Here is a 19,782-nt window from a genome sequence, read left to right as displayed (position 1 = left end):
TCAAAGCTCACAAACACTAGTGATTTGATTAACTCCATAATTCACCAAAGAGTCCACTTTCATCGTCAAAGCTTGAAGTTGAGCAGCTATAACAGTTGCTGTATCCACCTCCAGAATTCCTGCTACTCTTCCTTGCAACATTCTTTGCATAGGATTCTGGTATTCATTATCTGCCATGAGCTCAATCAACTCATAAGCTTCATTCTAGCTTTTAGCCCATAAGGCTCCACCAGATGCTGCATCGAGCATATGTCTAGATTGTGCGCCTAAACTATTGTAGAAACAGTTTATAATCATCCAATTAGGCATGCCATAGTATGGGCACTTCCTTAGCATCTCTTTATATCGATCCCAAGCCTCACACAGAGATTCTCAAGTTTGCTGTACAAACTAAGTAAGAGCATTCCTGATTGCAGCAGTCTTCGCCATAGGAAAGAATTTAGTGAGAAACTTTTGAGCAAGATCTTCCCATGTGGTGATAAACCCTGGTGGTAGAAAATGTAACCAGCACTTTGCTTTGTCCCTCAGAGAGAATGGGAAGAGTCGCAGTTTGATAGCATCTTCAGTCACCCCATTGAACTTGAAAGTGTCGCAGATCTCGATGAAATCCCTGATGTGCCTGTTGGGATCTTCTGTAGGAGAACCCCCAAACTGAACTGAGTTCTGTATCATCTGAATCATGCTCGACTTGATCTCAAAAGTGTTAGCCGAGATGGCTGGTCTAATGATGCTTGACTGAATATCATTAATCTTAGGCTGAGAATAGTCCATCAGAGCCTTAGGATTTTCTGCTTGATCTCCCTTCACTACTAAAGCTGATTCCTCAACTTTCTCTTCTTCTTTTACTTTCTCTTCATCCTAAAAAACTTCCCTTCAAATCATTATAGCTTCTTCCACGGCTTGATCCAGAGTTCTCTTAAGAGCCCGCGAACACGTATACATACACGCTCGCTAGAGTACCTGAAACACGACAAGGAAAAGAGTAAGTAAGTAACAATGTCCGAGACAATGAACTTTAACGATCACTGATGAAAAACACATAAACTAAAAGTTAACACCGTATCCTCGGCAGCGGTGCCAAAAACTTGTTAGTCGCTAAACACGCGCTAAAATTCAGCAAGTATACGCGTTCACATGTAGTATAAGATGTAAATCAGATTCGTTCCCACAAAGACTGGTTTAGGTTAACTTTGTGATTTATGCACTTATGCAACAATGATATGACTATTATTCAATGCTAAGACGAATAACAATTTGGTTTTTGATTATACTACGATTAACTAATGAGAATTATGCTAGAGAACATTAACTAAAGAGAGTAAAGAGAATTGTATATTATATGAGACAAACATGGGATTCTAACTTCATTAAATACTTCATTCAATAGCCTTTTCATTCTTAAACTTAACATGTAATGGCGATGACACTAATCAGATAACACAAAACTAATAAACGTCAACTTTTGTTGCACGAATACCATATTACCAGACATCCACAAAAGAGATAAAAGCTAAATAGACACCAATTATATTGAGAACCTATATCTCTATAGAATTTGACAACATAACGGTTTAATGCACAAGTTATATATCGTGAATACATATGGCAAGTAAGATGGTTAAAATTACCTACGAATCATGCATAATAATAACACATGAACCTATGCTAGCATGGCAATTTCTAAACCCTTAAATTTACTGTCGCTTTATTAAGAATTAACACGCTATCTTATAAGTTCACGACGCTCATAAGATGAATAAGCACAATCTATAATAGGTTACCATACAATCACCACACACTAAGGCATCAAAATAAATTAACTAAATAAATCCATAAATAAATCCACTAGAACCCCACGATAACGATTAGCCCATAATCGTACTCATCATCAACGTGGATTCCGATGAAAGCATGGTATAACAAATGTAGTACTTATAAACAATTAATAAAGAAAGTACGCAATGTAGAGTATTAGGTTCAACAAAACAAGAAATGAGCATCCAAGATTACAACTTAGAATAAAGATTCACAAGAATAAAACTAAATCTTCTCCGCCTTCGTTGAATTGTGCTATAGGTCTTCTTGTTACCTTCTCCTTAAGCTCCTGTTATGTCTCTCTCTGAAAAACGTCCTTTATTTAAGTATATATAGCAATCCACGCAAAGTAGAAGTCCTCCAATCAGAAGCCAAGTATAATCGGGATTTTAACATCCCGACCCGGCGCAGCCGCGCGCTTCATCAGCGCATGCACGCTGTATTTCTGTAGTTTGGGCGTGGCCGCGCGCTATGACAGCGCGGGCGCGCCGGCCTCCTGGATAAAATTCTACTTTTCTGCCTTTTTTTGCTGCAATGAGTTGGCTTCCCGAGCTTTATTCTTTGGACACCATCCTAACACCATATTAGCACTAAAACACTGCTAATTCACTTGAATTTCGGATTAATGCATGAAATGCAAACCACTAGAAAACACATTAAAACACCAACAACTTGAGTACAAATACACCAATTCAAAGCTTAATAGAGCATTTTAAAGTGTCATAAATGCCACTCAACAGTTTCATACATTAGGTCCAATGGGTTTTTGTCTAAATTCTTTGGATAATTTCTCTTTGGCTGAGGAATCATATTGGTCTTTGGAGATTTGATTGATGAGGGTTGACCCCTTTCCATGTTCCCTAAGCTTATATCATTTGCTAAAATTTGTCTCAATTGGAAGAGATGAGAAGATACTTTGTCTTGTTTCTCAATTGGACCAAATTTCTTCTTGATGTTCTCATCAAGCTTCTTCCATTTTTTCATTTAATTCCAACTCAGTTTTTGCTATCTTGACCAGATCAATGCTATCAAGAGCTGGTGGCTTAGAGAAAGCAAATTCTGGAACAATCACCTTGCTGACTTGTATGTTGTGCACTTTCTTCCCCTCACTGGTTGACTCTCCCTGACTAACTGGAATGATAGAGTCTTTCTCCCCATTTTTGTTAGTATCAAGCTGAGTGGAGGTTGAGGTTTGTACAGCCACCAACTTTTATAGCAAACTTGTTCGAGTTTCCTGATTTGCAAGTATCTGGACCACGGATTGCTCCACCTTTGTCAGTATTGAGTCCATGGCCTCAACTTTTCTGTTCAAATTAGCTTCCTTTCTTAGCTTTTGAGCTATCTCTGTCATTGTTGTGCCTGGAAGCCTGACATCTAACCTTCCAACAAAGTCTTGTTTAATTTCACCAATTTCTTGCTTGATTGCATCCACATTCTAACTTTGTTGGAGAACTTGAATTTTATGTAATTGGAGAGATTCCAGGTGAGCTTTAAGTAAACTTTTGGTGCTGGAACTAGTGGATGCTTGTATTGCTGTTTGGATGTCATGAATAAGCTTGAACATTGTGGATTAGAGATGTGGGTAAGAGCATTCCTTGTGCATCATCCATGATGGAATTTCTTCATCTCCCCCTATGCTCATGCCTTCTTCTTCATCATCCTCATCATCATCCCCAAATGATTCTTCAGCATATTCAAAATCATCACCAGCTGTGGAGGGAATGACAGTGATTGCATCCTTAGCCCTTTGTATGGAAGCAATTGTGTGCACTAAATTGAGAATTCTCTCAGCAGCCACATTGTCCTGTTTAGCTAAAACTTGATAAGATGGAATAGGGTGAGTAAATGCCTCAGCTTCATGAAAAACAAAATCTAAGACAACTTGATAATCTTGCTGAAATAGTTGTTTCTTTTCAGCTTCATTGAAATCCATTAACTCACTAAAAATGGGCTCTTCCCATTCTTCAGTACCTGTTTTTCTCTCATTTTCTCTATTTTCTGGCATCAGGGGCTCCCCTTGGCTTCCCCCCTTCATACCCTCACCTTCACCTACTAAGGTGGGACTCCACTCACTCACTTTTTCCAAGCTGGAAGAAATAAATTACATATTTTCACTCATTTCCTCTCTTTTTTCCTGAGAGCAACTCAGACTCTCACAATGTTCACTCCCTTCCCTCAATCCTAGAAGTGATTGTACAACTACTAAATCATCTACACTTGTGACAACAGTTGAGATTTCAAGTGGTGTAGTGATAGTCAACGTATGAGAAACATCCGTCGAAGCAGTAGTTGAAAGTGTCAACGGATGATTGCTGTTAAGCACATCCGTCGAGATACAATCACTAGTTAACGGATGAACAATATCCGCCGAGATAGTAGAAATGACAGAGCTTAGAGTAGAAACTACTGTAGAATGTGTGGTGATTAATTTGAGGTTTTGCACAAATTTCTCAGTAGAATCAGAAAAAAATGGCAAGTGAACTAACAAATCATCTAAAAGATGATGCTCACTTGCTGTAGATTTTGGCTTCTTCATGAGAGTCAAAGATGGAGAATCAGGAATTGATGTGTGAATCATGTCCACCTCCAAAGAATTTTTGGGTGAATTTGTGTGAGAGGTGCTTCTATTATTAAAGATTTTGGTTGTGACTCCACATTTACCGGAGCCACATCAACCTGACTTTGAGAAGGTGCTGTAACTGAGTCTTTGATTACAGTTTACACAGTGTGTGAACCCTGTGTATCCCCAAGTGTTTTAGATTTCTTCTTTCTAGCATAAGTTTGGGGTGAGCTTGTATATGTAACCCTCTTGGCCTCTGCTCTTGGCTGAGAGCCTGTTTCAATAGTAACATCCTTTTGGGAGGATGAAACTAGTAATGTGCTTGAGTCGTTATTAAGCACTACAATTTATTGGGAAACTGCAGTGTGGCTAGGTTGGATTATACACACATCTTCCTCCTTATTCTTAGGGCTTCTTTTATATTCACCCTGTCCCTCACCAGACTTACTTCCCTTCACACTCCCCTCTTGGTTTTTAGTGGATGTTACAACTAGCTTCTTTTGAGAGAAACTAGAGGGGGCTTTCTTTGACTTGGATTTTGAAATTCTTGGTTTTGTAGCTTGGGTAGGCACCTGTTTGGTCACTAGCACAGGTGCCATAGCCACAGTTGATCACAAAGAAACTAGTGGTTGAGAAGTAGTAGGGATAGAAATATTTACCTCACATACCTGAGGCTGTTCCATAATTGGCATGTAAACAAGGGGAACATTCTTGTGGTGATTTGCCCTGTTCAGGTCAACAATAATTCTTCTCTCTTGGACCCAACAATCTAACTTGTTTGTTGGGTTCAAGATTGAGAGATCCCCAGACACAAAATTAGCTATTAACATAAAGAATCTAGCATAATATATATTTTTGGACCTCTTCTTAATATCTCCTCGTTTACTCCCTAATTCATACATAACTGTTGTGCTGAAACTGAAATACTTATCACTAAGAAGCATATAAAGCATGTTAACAAGTGAGTAAGTAACAACATCAAAATTACTGACATTTCCAGAAAACACTCTGATAAAAGAGTCACACAAAAAGCTCCATTCTTTTCTAAGACCCATTCTCCTAACATCACCTAACTTAGTGGCAGTAAGAGCATAACCCATAGAAATTAACATGTTACTCACATCAGTGTCTGTGTGTGGAGCAAGTGTGTTATTCTCAGGTAGTTTAAAACACCTTTAAATTGTATCACGGTTAATACAGTGTTCATCACCTTTGAGAATAAAGGTAATGGTTTTGTCCTTTGAGTTGAACACTGCTGTAGTCCAAATTTCCTTGACAACTTCACAGTAAATGGTTGGGGACTCAAGCATGGCATAACTCAGTTTGCAGTTCAGGATGAAGTCCATCATTTTGTGATAGTCTTTAGATGCCGAAATTTGCATGTTCACCAAAGCCATAAAGTTGTTCTTTTCATAAACATACCCAGTTGAGGACATGATTTTGACTACTTGTGCCATAACTGTGATTGAAATTAGTTGCAGAAAGGGAGTTTTTGCTTTTAGAGAAGAAGATAGTTAGAGAAATTGCTTGAGAAAGATAAAAGTAAAAGTAGAAATGAAATTAGCTTTTATACATTCTCAAAAATAAAATGTCAAAAATTAAAAAGTAAAATAAAGTAACTAATCAAATTAGCCCAAAATAGATGTTTAAAAAATAAGGAAAATTGTCAAAATTCTAAAATTACCCGTTGAAATATACATACAGGCTGTAAGTAAATTCGACGAATAATGCTTAGAATTAACGACTAAGATTGAGAGCAATTCAACGGATAAGGATAAAAGTACCCAGAATAAAGTTTGATACTTCAACGAATAATGAAATTTAACGGATATTCATTTTCAACGGATAATGAGCATCCGCCGAGATGTAAATTCTGACTTAGCCAAAATTTCATCTTTAGTAGTAAACATCAAATTTTACTCTGGATGCATTTCAATTTGCTTAGAAATCAAAATAAATTAAGAGTAGTTAAGTATACCTAACTCAGTTACCAACCTTGTAAAAGTGGATTCATCAAGTGGCTTGGTAAAGATGTCTGCAAATTGCTTCTCACTTGGAATAAAATGAAGTTCCACAATACCATTCATGACATGTTCTTTAATAAAGTGGTACTTGATGTCAATGTGCTTGGTCCTTGAATGCTGTACTGGATTTTCAGTAATTGCAGTGACACTTGTGTTGTCACAGAAAATCGGAATCTTATTCACCTGTAGACCATAGTCCAACAGTTGATTTTTCATCCATAAAATCTGTGCATAACAACTACCAGCAATAATATATTCATCCTCAGCTGTAGAAGTAGAGACTGAATTTTACTTTTTACTGAACCAGGATACTAGCTTATTTCCTAGAAATTGACAGGTTCCTGTTGTACTTTTTCTATCAATTTTACAACCTCTCGTGAAATGATTTTCTAAGAGGAACTTTGACAAAGTGTCATACCAGGCTCTAAGTGCTTGCTTCAGTCCATAAAGTGCCTTCAAAAGATAGTAGACATATTCTGGAAAATTTGTATCCTCAAAACCTGGAGGCTGACTGACATAGACTTCCTCCTCCAAATCTCCATTCAGAAAGGCACTCTTGACATCCATTTAATAGACCTTGAAATTGGCATGGGATGCATAGGCTAAGAAAATTTTGATGACTTCAGGTCTTGCAATAACAACAAAAGTTTCATCAAATCCATTCCTTCTTTTTGACAATAGCCCTTAGGAACCAATCTAGCTTTGTCCTTGACTACTATGACATTTTCATCCATCTTGTTTCTGAATACCCACTTGATGTCAATAGGATTCTTTCATTTAGGTTCGGGTACCAACTTCCAAACTTTATTCCTTTCAAATTGGTTTAGCTCCTCTGGCATAGCTAAAACCCAATCAGGATCCAACAGAGCTTTCTCTACCTTTTAGGTTCTTCCTGTGATAGAAAGCTACTATATAGGCATTCTTCTTGAGTTACTTTCCTTGTTTTCACTCTTGAAGATTCATCACAAATAATTAGTTCAAAAGGGTGATCTCTAGTCCATTTTCTCTGTTGTGGTAGATTAGCTCTAGATGAAGAGGCTCATAGTTGTCTTGATGTGTGACTGAGTTTTGATTAGAAGAAACTTCCCCTAAGTGTGAGGATCTTTGACTTATAGTTGGGGTTATTCCTGCTTGTGATCTGTATTGGCTTTCAAATCCTATTGATGGATTAATGGATGTTGATTTTTGCCTTTCGACGGATGACGCACTTGGTCTTTCGACGAATGTTGAGTTATGTGCTTCATTAATTATAGATTTTTCTGTATTATCTTTAGATATGATTTCTTGATCACTTTCATCGTCACTATCATCACAAATCATCTCAACATTATCAAATTTGAGGCTTTCATGGAAATCTCCATCTTACAGTCATTCAATCTTTTTATAATCAAACACAACATGTACAGATTCCATAACAATATTGGTTCTGAGATTGTAGACCCTGTATGCTTTTCCAACTGCATATCCAATAAAAATTCCCTCATCAGCTTTGGCATCAAACTTTCCATATTGATCAGTTTGATTCTTTAAGATATAGCATTTACAGCCAAAGACATGAAGAAAGTTTAATGTTGGCTTCCTGTTCTTGAACAATTGGTAGGGTGTCATGCATTTTGCTTGATTAGCCAAAGAAATATTTTGAGTGTAGCACGTAGTATTTACAGCTTCTGCCCAAAAATATGTTGGTAACTTTGATTCTTCTAACATTGTTCTTGCAGCTTCAATAAGAGATCTATTCTTCCTTTCCACCACTCCATTTTATTGTAGAGTTCTTGCTGCTGAAAACTCATGCATGATCCCATTCTCTTCACAATATAATCTCATCACAAAATTTTTAAACCAAGTTCCATTGTCACTCCTAATTCTCCTTACTTTGAGATTATGATGATTGTTGACTTGCCTTATGTGATTGATGATGATTTCACTAGCTTCATCTTTGGATTTGAGAAAATATGTCCAAGAGAACTTTGATAAATCATCCACAATTACTAGACAATATCTTTTCCTTGAGATGGATAATATATTGACTGGTCCAAATAAATCCATGTGCAATAGTTGTAAAGGTTCTTCAATTGTTGAATCAAGCTTCATTCTGAATGATGCCTTGATCTGTTTTCCTTTTTGACAGGCATCACACAATCCATCCTTTGAGAATTCCACTTTTGGAATGCCTCTTACCAAATCTTTCCAGACTAGCTCATTCATAGTCATGAAGTTAAGGTGGGACAACTTCTTGTGCCACGACCAACTTTCTTCTTGACTTGCCTTGCTAAAGAGACAAGTGACATATTCTGCATTTGATGAGTTGGAGTCAGCTAGATACATATTTCCTTTTCTCACTCTAGTGAGAACCACTTTGTTGCTTTTCTTTTTGGTCACAACACAGGCTTCAGAATTGAATGTTACTGAGTTACCCTTATCACAGAGCTGGATGATACTCAACAAATTGTGCTTGAGTCCATCCACCAGGGAAACTTCCTCAATGATGACATTATCCTTTGAAATTAAGCCATATCCCACAGTATAAGCCTTGCTGTCATCTCCAAAAGTGATACTTGGGCCAACTTTCTCCTTGAACTCAGTGAGCAGGGTATAATCTCCAATCATGTGCCTTGAACACCCACTATCCAAATACCAAAGATTCTTTCTGTTTCCCTGCACATAACAAAATCAAATCAAGTTGATTTCGGTACCCAAGTTTCCTTGGGTCCTGTTTTGTTAGCCCTTTTCTTAGGTTTCTTAGACCTTTCCTCATTTGACTTAGGTATCTGAGTTTCATCCTTAGTCATTTGAGTAGGACCTTTGAAGCCATTCATCATTACAGAATTATCATGCACAGGCTGATTAACATGGAGATGCATATTTTGTGCAAACATGTAATTCCAGTAAGGCATGCTAAATGGCATTTGCGGCACATTAAATGCAACATAATAAGGATTTTGTGCAAATGACATATTAGAAAAATATGCATTCAAACTATGTACAAGCATAACATTCACATGCATTGTAGGCATAGTAGGAAATGAATGAGGTGCAGACATGGGAGCAGGCATAACAAGTTTGTAATTAATAAATAAATGATTAACACTACCACACTTCACACATATTTTTCTAGGTGCATATTTATCAGGCGTGTAGTTGTTATGTTTGTTAATTCCTACTTTCCCATTCCTATTGTTATTCCTTTTAGATTCTGTTTTAACCTTAATTTTCTCCAATCTGTCATTCAATTGCTTGATTGACAGATGCCCTACATTTATTCTCTTGTCCTCTTTTCACTTGACTTGTTTCTCTTGGGACAAAGTTTTTAGAAACTGATCCATATTTCTCATTTAATTTAGCTAGCCTGGCTTTGCTAACTGGCTTACTTTCACTCAATGAATGTGGTTCCTTATCTTTAGACGGATAATTCTTTTGATCATTCGACGGATAACGTTCATCATCCGTCGAATCCACATCTGTTGAAAGTCCTTCAACCAAATTGGAATCAAGTTTCTCCTTACTCCTTTTCCAGGCTTCATCACAGAAGGATTCTATACCTTGAACTTTAGTAATTTGAGCATGGACATCTCGGGATGAATTCCATGCCTTAATTACCTCATGTTCTCGTTCAAGTTGCTTTCTTAAAATCTCCTTTTTCTTTAAGGGTTCAGTTAGTTCATCTTTGGAAATCTTGCACTCTATCTTCAATTTTTCAAATTCAACAAATTGAGTCTCTAACACATTGTTTCTTTCACTTAAAAATAAATTGTTCACTTTAATTTTAGTGTTTTCTTTAATGAGATATTTGAGTGTAACACACGGATGATATAACTCAGTAGACATGTCATTTATAACATCATTACACTCAGGTTTAGATAAATATGCTAGATTAGTGGTGATTACCTGATTACTGGATGAACTGACTTCTGTTTCATATGATTTGGCCATAAGTGCTAGATTGACATAACTTGTATCAGCATCCTCTTCTAGTCCATCTGCAGCCCATTCATTTTCCTGTGTGATGAAATCCCTTTCCTTTTGTTTGAGCAACTCAAAATATTTCTGCTTATAATCCATAGGCTCAAACTTTTTTTTTCCAGAATTAGACTTTCTGCATTCATTAGAAAAATGACCTGCCAAGCGACACTTGAAACACTTGAATTTAGACTTGTCAACCATATTTCTGTTTGACTTAGATGCTCCAAAATTCTTCTTGAATTTGAGCTTGGAAAATGTCCTGGATAGAAAAGCCAGATGCTCATCTATGTCATCCATGTCATCTTGACCAAGATGTTCTTCATGTTCTGCTACTAGCCCTTTTCCTTGCCTTCACAAACTCTAGGGTTTGGTGCAGATTCAACAGCTTCAACCTTTATCTCCTTCTCCTTTTCTTGGTCAGCAACCAATACAATGGATCCTCCTTTCTTTCTTCCTTTCTCCAGCTTCTCATCTTGCTCTATTTCAAGCTCATATGTATTTAGAATCCCATACAGTCTGTCCAAGGTAAATTCCTTGTAATCTTGAGATTTTCTTAATGAGACTATCATAGGGTTCCATTTCTTTGGTAAAGATCTAAGGAATTTGAGGTTTGAGTCTTTTATCTGATAGACTCTTCCATGCAACTTTAGAGCATTTAGTAGTTTTTGAAATCTACTAAATATGTCAGTGAGTGACTCCTTTTCTTCACAATAAAAATGCTCACATTGCTGAATCAAGAGTTGCATTTTATTTTCCCTTACCTGCACAGTTCCATCACATATAACTTGAATTGTATCCCAAACATCCTTAGCAGTTTTGCAGTTTATGACGATGTCAAACATGTCACCATCAACACCATTAAAAATAATATTCATGACCTTCTTATCCTTGTGGACTTGCTCAATATCTAGATTAGACCATTCTGCTCTAGGCTTTGGGATGGATGACTCATTTCATGTGGCAGCTCTCATAGGAACATGTGGACCTTTCTCAATACAGTCCACATATCCTATATCTTGAGATAGGAGATGTAGGTGCATCTTTACCTTCCAATGGTAATAGTTGACTTTGTCCAGAAAAGGAATTTTTACTCCAACATCTTTTCTACTCATCTTGTTAATTGTTGTGATCTTTAAACTCTTTGTTCTTCAAGAGCTTGCCTGATACCAATTGTTATTCCCTAACAATCTAACAAAGAATTACAGAAGGGGAGGGGTTGCATGTAATTCTGGCTACTTTTTCAATTTTAAGAACATGTTTACAATTAATATATAACTGTGTTTAATTTGGCTATGGTGCGGAATGAAAGTATTGATGAAATCAAAACACAAATTAATCAAATACAAGTATTTAAAAACTTTCTGGTGGATTGAACTTTTCCACCAGAGATGTATATTAATAAGAGAACTCTGTGTTACAATGTTGTACACAGCTGCTTACAAGTTCAACTCACAAGAACAGAGAAATTCTTTACAGATGTAGCTTTTTATATTTCTCTGGTAATTTCTTACTTACTTGGATATAATTCTATTTGCCACACTTGGTTCATATATCACCAAGTTATATGATAAAGAGACAAACAAATAAGACAAAATGTTTCTAGTCTAATCTCATGCTTCTTTATTTCTCAATCCAGCATCTTTGAATATCTTCAATTTAGCATGGAAATGTAAATGCTTCTTTGTTCTCTAAAACTTGTAATTAGGCTGCCACATTCCATTTGCATACACTCAACGCATGTGACTGTCAAGTCACTATCAACTGCTCTTTTGAATTTGATCATCCGTTGAAACTATGGTTGATCATCCATTGAAACTTTGGTTGATAATCCGTTGAAGCTTTAGCTGATCATCCATTGAAGCCTAGTAAAACATCCTTTGAGACTGTCTTCATGGCAGTTAACTCCATTTCATTTATACAAGATTACAAGGCATCTGATATTTACAATTGACCAATCTATCTTGCATATCAATCTAGTAGTCAACATGACTTAAACATTCTACAACATCTAGTTTATTGAGGCATTATAATATGACGGAATGTGCTACTTAACTTATTATTACATAAGCTACTCTTTTAACATATGTGAAGTGATCATCCGTTGAAAGCTACAAATTCACTAAATGATATCTACCAAGTATTTTGTTTAACTTATCATCAAGTTCACAACATATTCTTAACAACACCCATCTTTTTTGGATAACGTTCTATAATCGAAACACAATTTGTTTTTAGAATCTTAATATTATCCGTCATTTAATCAAAAATAAGAATAAAATTTTGATTTTAAAACAAATAAATTGTGCCCTCAATTAAAAAACTAGAATTTAAAGCAAACACATACAAATTAATGGAACAAATAAAGATATAAACCCTAGAGTAGTCAATCCGAATTAAAAACCAATTAAAACCAATTAAATACTAAACCAAAAAAAGCCTTAAAACCAAGAAACTACCAATTTTGATTTAGCTTAAACCTTGATCAAATCACATGAAATTACTATCAAAATGAAGTGCTTGTTTTGGGCTTTAATAATCTACAAAAATTATAAAATTTGGCAGAGTTTTGCTAGGTATTCGATCGATTAAAAATATCAGTTCTCTATCTCTCTTGCGACTATAAAACGGTTGTGTGTATATATTAATGAAACTAAGTGGGTTTGAATTTATATACACAGCAATAACAAAAAAAAACTATCTTCTAAGTTGCGACTATTGTGGTCTATACTTAGAAGAAATTCTAAGTTACGACCAAAGTAGAGTATAAAAGAGTCTAAGTGAAGTCTTAGTTGCGAATAGGGTGAACATGCTATGACGTAGAGAAATAATCTAAGTTGCGATAAGAGTGTTTCCTCTTGCAACTTCTGTAGAAGCTCTAAGTGGCAACTACAGGGGTTGTTAAAGGACTTAGAAAAATTCTAAGTTGCGCACAATGGGGAGAGAAAATACAAAAAAAAAAATTCTAAGTACTATCAAGTGAAACTTGACTCCCTAGGCGCAACTTAGAGAAATTCTAAGTTGCGACTACTGTGAGCACTTCTGTACATAATTTTTTTTTTGATATTTTTATCAAAAAAATGTTTTTAAATATTATTAATTCTTATTCATTGATTGATAAAGATTAATAATTTATTAACAAAAATTGTGCTACTATAAACCAATTTAGTGAATTCTTTTAAATATTAGTTTATTTAAAATTTACCAAAATTGATAATTCACAACTTCATTCATAATTATACAATAATTACCATTAAATTGATAATATCATCCTTTTTTTGATATAAAATTATGCTGCTATGTCATTTTAGTTTTAATGAACCCCTTCAAAATATTAAATTATTTAAAGTTCACTAAAATTAATAAATCACAGTTTTGATTACAAAATTACAAAAATTATCATTAAATTGATAATATCACAATTTTATGTATCAAAATTATGCTGTAATATTTTACTCACAATTAATCAATAAAGATTAAATTATTTTCAAATATTTTGACAATATAAATGTTAGGTCACACAACACTGTAGAAGGGGGTTGAATACAATGTTATTACAATCAAATCGATCTTGAACACAAGTAACAGTAAACAAATATATTCAATATAATAAATTCTGTTACAATGGAACTGTTCTCTCTCAGTGATGAACAAATATCACTAAGAGCTGCTAGGTTACAATGAATAATGTATCTTGATAATGATAACACATATAATGTAAACCTATGTATGTGTTTATATACTACACAGTTACAAGATAACTTCTAATTGATATGGAATATAATTCTGTCTCCTAAAATATATCAATCAGATATCTTATACAATTCTTCCAGTCTTCTAATTCTTTCCATGCATATCTTCTTTTGTTTTAGCCTCGATTTTCTACTTTAAATCAGCTTCCTTCCTTAACTGTAAGTCCTCCCGTACTTAAGTTCTGATATGACCTTAAGTTCTGATATGAAGTTCTAACTTCCAATAAGTACTGATTCTAGTAAGTCCTGATATTTCCTGTTTGTTAAGATCTGAAAACTAAACATGAAACATATTAGACATGACATCTCAAATATATCTAACAATCTCCCCCAACTTGTAAATTATGTAAAATATACAAGTTAATAGATTTGATGATGTCAAAAACATTTAAGTTCAAATGCATAAAGAATTTAATTGTATAACTAACTATAACTTACAATCCTTGTAGCTTTTACCAATCTCACTGAGTCAATCTGAATCCATAATAATTCTTAACAAAGTGTGATATCAGCTTTTCTTCTTAATCCTCAAAACTTGAGAGAGTGTAGTCTTGACTTACTTCATCTCTTCATTCTGACTCCCAATCAGATAGATTGCAGTCCTTAAAGTAGAGACATGATTTCTTTCTAAACCATTGTCCATTCTTATTACCCTGGGATGAGAAGAGTCTTCATTGTAGCATAGACATTTCTCTTTCAGTATTACCTCAAGCTTAGCAGAATCCTTCTTCATAGGAATTTCACTTCCATCATCTCCAACAATACATGGAATGAATTCTATAAATCTTGAACCAGAAATTCTTGCTTTATCTCTGATGGTCTTCAGTATGAAGTTTGACCATCTCCTGGTAATATTAGACTTTACCTGTAAAAGGTAATGAAAGAATGGAAGTTCTTTCAGAGTTTTGTTCAGTAAAACTGATTCTAACATCTGATATGTCCTTTCATCTTCAAAAAATAGAATCAGATTTTCTTTCATGTTGTGCTTATTATGAGCATCCAGTACCACTTGAATAGAGATAACCTTGTTAAGGTGTTTCTGAGTAACTTCTTTAAGAGGTTTGTCAGTTAGTAAAAATGGATCTCTTGTAGCAACTTCAAGTCCTGTTTTGATTTTAGCTTCATCAGAACCTAGTTCAGCCCTGCCTCTTGGTTCTCTAGCATTTAACCCAATATACATGAAATCAGAAAGCAATTGGCTTTTCTTTGGATCTGATGGTTTGACATTTTTCCACAAAAGTTTTTTTTATCAGCTACTTCCATTTTGTCTAAATCAACTTGAGCACTGTCAGAGGTTGACTTCTTGACTTTATCAGAACTTGCTACATTTGCTTTTTCTTGCTGTTCTTCACTCTGAACAACTCGAGCTTTGTCAGAGGTTGTCTTTGATTCTTCAGAAATCTTCTTTCTTTTCAGAGTTTGAACATCTTCTTCAGTTAGAGTATCATTATCATGAATTGTAGTTTGATAGTTAGGATCTATCACAACTGAAGATATTTTCCTCTTTTGAAACTTTGTAGGTTCATCAACCTTTTCCTTTCCTTTCCATTTAAGATCAATCTCAGATTGTGATCTTATTTTGTGCTTTGATGCCTCAGAAATTGTCTTCTCTTTGATCACAATGCCTTTTTCCTTAGGCCTTGGAGGTTTCTTTGCAGCAGAAGCATTTGACTTTAGATTTGTCTTTTTAGCTTTAAATCTAGCTTCTTCCTCCTTGAGATTATCTAAATCCATCCCTGGATTATGTTTCAAAAACAATTATCTAGCAATTTCTTCATCAAGTGTCTGAATCTTGGGATCCTTGTAGTAGACAATAGTTTGCTTTCCCTTGAGCTTCAGAGTTTACATGAACTTTTGAGAATCTTGACTTCCACCTTTTATCAGAACATCAGGTTTTTTCACACTTTGCTCATCAGAACTTGATCTCAGATTTTGAATATCAGTACTTGCCATCGGATTTTCAGTTTGAGTAGCTTCAGAACTTGTCTTCTTTTGAGTAGAAGATTTACTTGCATCAGAGTTTAGTTTCACTTTGCTGCTTTGTTTACTCTGATCTTGACCTCTACCCTGACTAGGGTTTCCCTGGTCATCAGTTTCATCATCTGTCTTCTTCAGTATTTGATCATCTGAGCATTTGGACTTAACTATCTTCTCCCCCCTTTTGTCATCATCTGATAGTAGGAGTGAGAGAAGAAGTTCTACTGAAGTTTGAATTTCATTCAATTGAGCCTGTTGAGAAGCTTGATTTGCCAGAATCTCAGTAAGTTGGGCCTATTGCTTCTCTTGAGTTTTCTCAATTGCTTCTACTCTCTTAGAAATAGGTCTGATAAACCTCTTTTTATCAAGCTTGGTCTCCATTTCTAGATTATCAGCTTTTTCTAGAAGCTTATCAACCTTTTCTTGAGTTTCATACTGTAGACCTTGAAGATGCTTGGCAGAGAGAGCAGTGATCTTGAGCTGTGTCTTGAAATCAGAATTTGACAATAACTCATCAGCTTTTGACACATGCTCTGTCAGAATGTTAGAGCTTGGAATGAAATCAGAATCATTCCACTTCTTGGTCCACTCAACTCCCCTGCGAGTATCCTTCCAAGGTATAGGTGCATCCTGCTCAATAAACTTCTTTACCAGTGCTTCCTTTCCCAGAATGGGAACTGGAGTCTCAACTGAAACACTGTATTCAGAACTTGAAGAAGATTCATTATGTTCTGACAGAACAACAGTGTGTGAGGTAACTGGAGATTCAGGAATAACCTCATCGACTGTAGGAATTTCAGCATGCTTTGGAGAAACAGGTGGAGTTGGTATCTCAGCATTTAAGATTGGAGATTGAACTGAGATTGCTGAGCTTCTGTAGGAGCTTCCAAATAAAGAACAGTTGGAATGTGCAGCCTAGTGATACCAATTTCAGGACTTAATCCTGAATCTTCAACTGTAATATCTTCATGAAAAGGAGAGGCTGGAGGTGTAACCACTGTATCCTGTACAGTGTCTTTGTCTGTAGCTGGAGGTGGCAGAGATTCAATTATTATTGGCTCTTTTGAGATCAGAGATTTCTGATCCCCTTCCTCAGCTTTTGCAGTATCTTTAGATGGAGATTTAGCATTATACCTCTTCACCCTCATTTTCTTCAATCTCCTTGCCAATGAAGGAGTTGTTGTTGCAGCATCAGAGCTTACAGATTTCCTCTTCAAAGTATCAGAACTTTGAGCTGCAGTTTCTTTCTGAAAAGTAACATTCCCAGCTTCAACTATCACAGGTTCTGAAGCATGAACCTGTGCTTCCTTTTCACTGTCTGATTCATCCCTGAGAATCATCTTCCCTCTCTTTTGTGGAGGTTGAGGAGCAGACTTTGTCCTCTTTGGCCTAGAAGATGAAGGTCTGATGGTATGTGCTGATGATTCAGGTTGAGATGATTGAGTTGATGGTTTGAAAGATGTCCTGATGGTAGATTTTGGTTGTGGTTGAGAAGTTTGAGGTGCTTGTGTAGTAGTGGTAGGTGCTGAAGGGTGAGGTTCAGATGGTTGGACATCAGGGTATAGTGTAGTGTATATAACTGGATCATAGTTTATTAAGGCTTGTTTGACAGATATGGGAATTTGGAGGGGTCTCAACACAACCTTCTTATTATTAGTATACAATAAGTCATTAAAAGCTCTTTTAGCAAGTCTAAATGGTGGAATTAATTCACTAGCTAATTGGGGCTTATCAGTACAACAAGAACTATAAATAAGTTGATAGAATCGAGCAAAGTAAATTATATTCCTATCTTCTGTCATCCTATCCCCAATAAAACCTAAAATGGCACTTGTATAATCAAAATCAGTTTGATTAATGAGAGCATACCCGATTTGTTGACTGAGAATTGGGATTGCATCAAAATTAGAACATTTGTTTGCAAAAGCCTTTGTGATGTAGTTAAAGAAGAAACTCCATTCCCTCCTTATGTAAGGCCTCTTCAATTGACCCAGCTTTTCCAATGTCTTTTCATACCCCAGACTGACCATCATCTGTTGAAGAACTGGCTCCTCAACAGTTGAATAAATGCAATTCTTAGGTAGTTGCAGTGCTTGGCGAACTGTAGTCAAAGTCACGACATGCTCATCCTCCCCTATTGTAAAGATGATACTTGGAGACCCATGAGCACCACCATCATCATATACGCCACTTCTCCAAAACTCCAGCACTTGAGTTCCAGAGATTACTTCAGGTTGGGTCAAAGCATACCCAATATCAGAATTAGCAAGAAAGTCCTGAATAAAGTGAAGTTCCGATGGAGCTTCATTCTTGCTAAGAATAAACGAGTAGTTGTTAAGAACAAACTTAGCTCCATTGAAAATCAAGTCTTTTGGTGCCATCTATGTAAGAGATTAAGTGAGAAAAAGAGTGTTTGCAAGGTGTTTGATAAAAATCCTGTAAGAAAACGCTTCAGAGATTATTAGAGAGAGAGAGAGAATAAGAGAGATTAAGAATAGAAAAGTAAGTAAAAGATTAGAAAATCTTGTAACTGCCTTATATATACTCTCTCCACTCAACAGTTATATTTTTGAAGCATGGCAGACAATTTACACCTGGCAACATGTGAACAGTTAATAAAAAGTTAAGGCAGGAGTTAATGGGCACGGGAAATAAGTAATAATTACCGTGCACATGCAGTTTTTCAGGACAGACACGTTTACCACTAACCCTTAATGATTATGACTGTTTTTATCTCACCTAAATATATTCTGATTAACTAAGACCGTTTCAGTTTTTACCACAAATAAGTCAAGTAAAGAATAATGCCACGTAAGCATCAGAGATTCCATCAAGATTTAATATCAGAACTTTAACTTATATTAGATTTTAACAGTCATCAGAATATGGCTTACCAACTCAAAAAGTGAATATCTTTTTTTGTGATTCTTCATACAAATACTGACTTGATTCTTCAGAGTTTAATCATCATAACTTTCATCAGAACTTATCCTCAGAATTTATGCAAGTGACACTTAACTGTTTGTCAAAAATAACTTAATCACCATAGTAATTTTCATCATTCATATGGAGTGATAGTGTGTGCATTAGAAAAATATCAGATAAAAATTAAAGTCTGATAAACTTCAGTACATCTTAGAAATAAGGCATAACTAAGAAAAGTGCTTAAAATCTGTCATCAATCATGAATTCTACTAAAGAACACATTTATGCTAGAGTCCACCTCAACTGTTTGTGCTCATTTTATGCATCTTTTAAAATTCCTTTTTACAGTGGCTTCTCAGTGTAAGTGAGTCACAACTACTTATCAGAATTTATACTATTATCAGAGTATTTCTCCAGTAATCAGAGAATGTGAAAAGTCACCAAGAAAATTTATTTTCTTTCTAATGCATATTACTTAATACCAACAATGCACTTGGGTCTTCCCTTCCACATTATTTTCTCTAGATCTCAAAGGAGTACCTGACTTTTATTATTATTTTCTTTTCTTTTCTTCAGATAAGTGAGGCTTATCAGCATTTAGGTTCATCCTTAAGATTTACTGACATCAGAATTTGACAAATAAGAAGCAAGAATCTAGTTTGTGACTTAGTAATAAGATACACAAAGTAAACTTGACTAAGCTCAAAATCAGAATTTACTTGTGTAAATGAGTTTCCACATAAACAACTAATTCAAACATGGGATTTCTAGT

At 35.5% G+C, this 19,782-nt stretch overlaps 1 non-coding gene across 1 annotated transcript; it reads left to right on the top strand.

Moving 5' to 3' along the window:
• The first annotated feature begins 307 nt into the window (after nucleotides 1-307).
• Nucleotides 308-414, top strand: LOC141715327 (small nucleolar RNA R71). Its single transcript, XR_012572093.1, has one exon. It is a non-coding gene; the product is annotated as a small nucleolar RNA R71 (small nucleolar RNA).
• Nucleotides 415-19,782: the final 19,368 nt, after the last annotated feature.

This window comes from Apium graveolens, chromosome 3 (genome assembly GCF_009905375.1).
Source record: "Apium graveolens cultivar Ventura chromosome 3, ASM990537v1, whole genome shotgun sequence".
NCBI lineage: Eukaryota > Viridiplantae > Streptophyta > Magnoliopsida > Apiales > Apiaceae > Apium > Apium graveolens.
The sequence above is the reverse complement of the archived record's forward strand: the minus strand, read 5'-3'. Positions and strand labels throughout refer to the sequence as shown.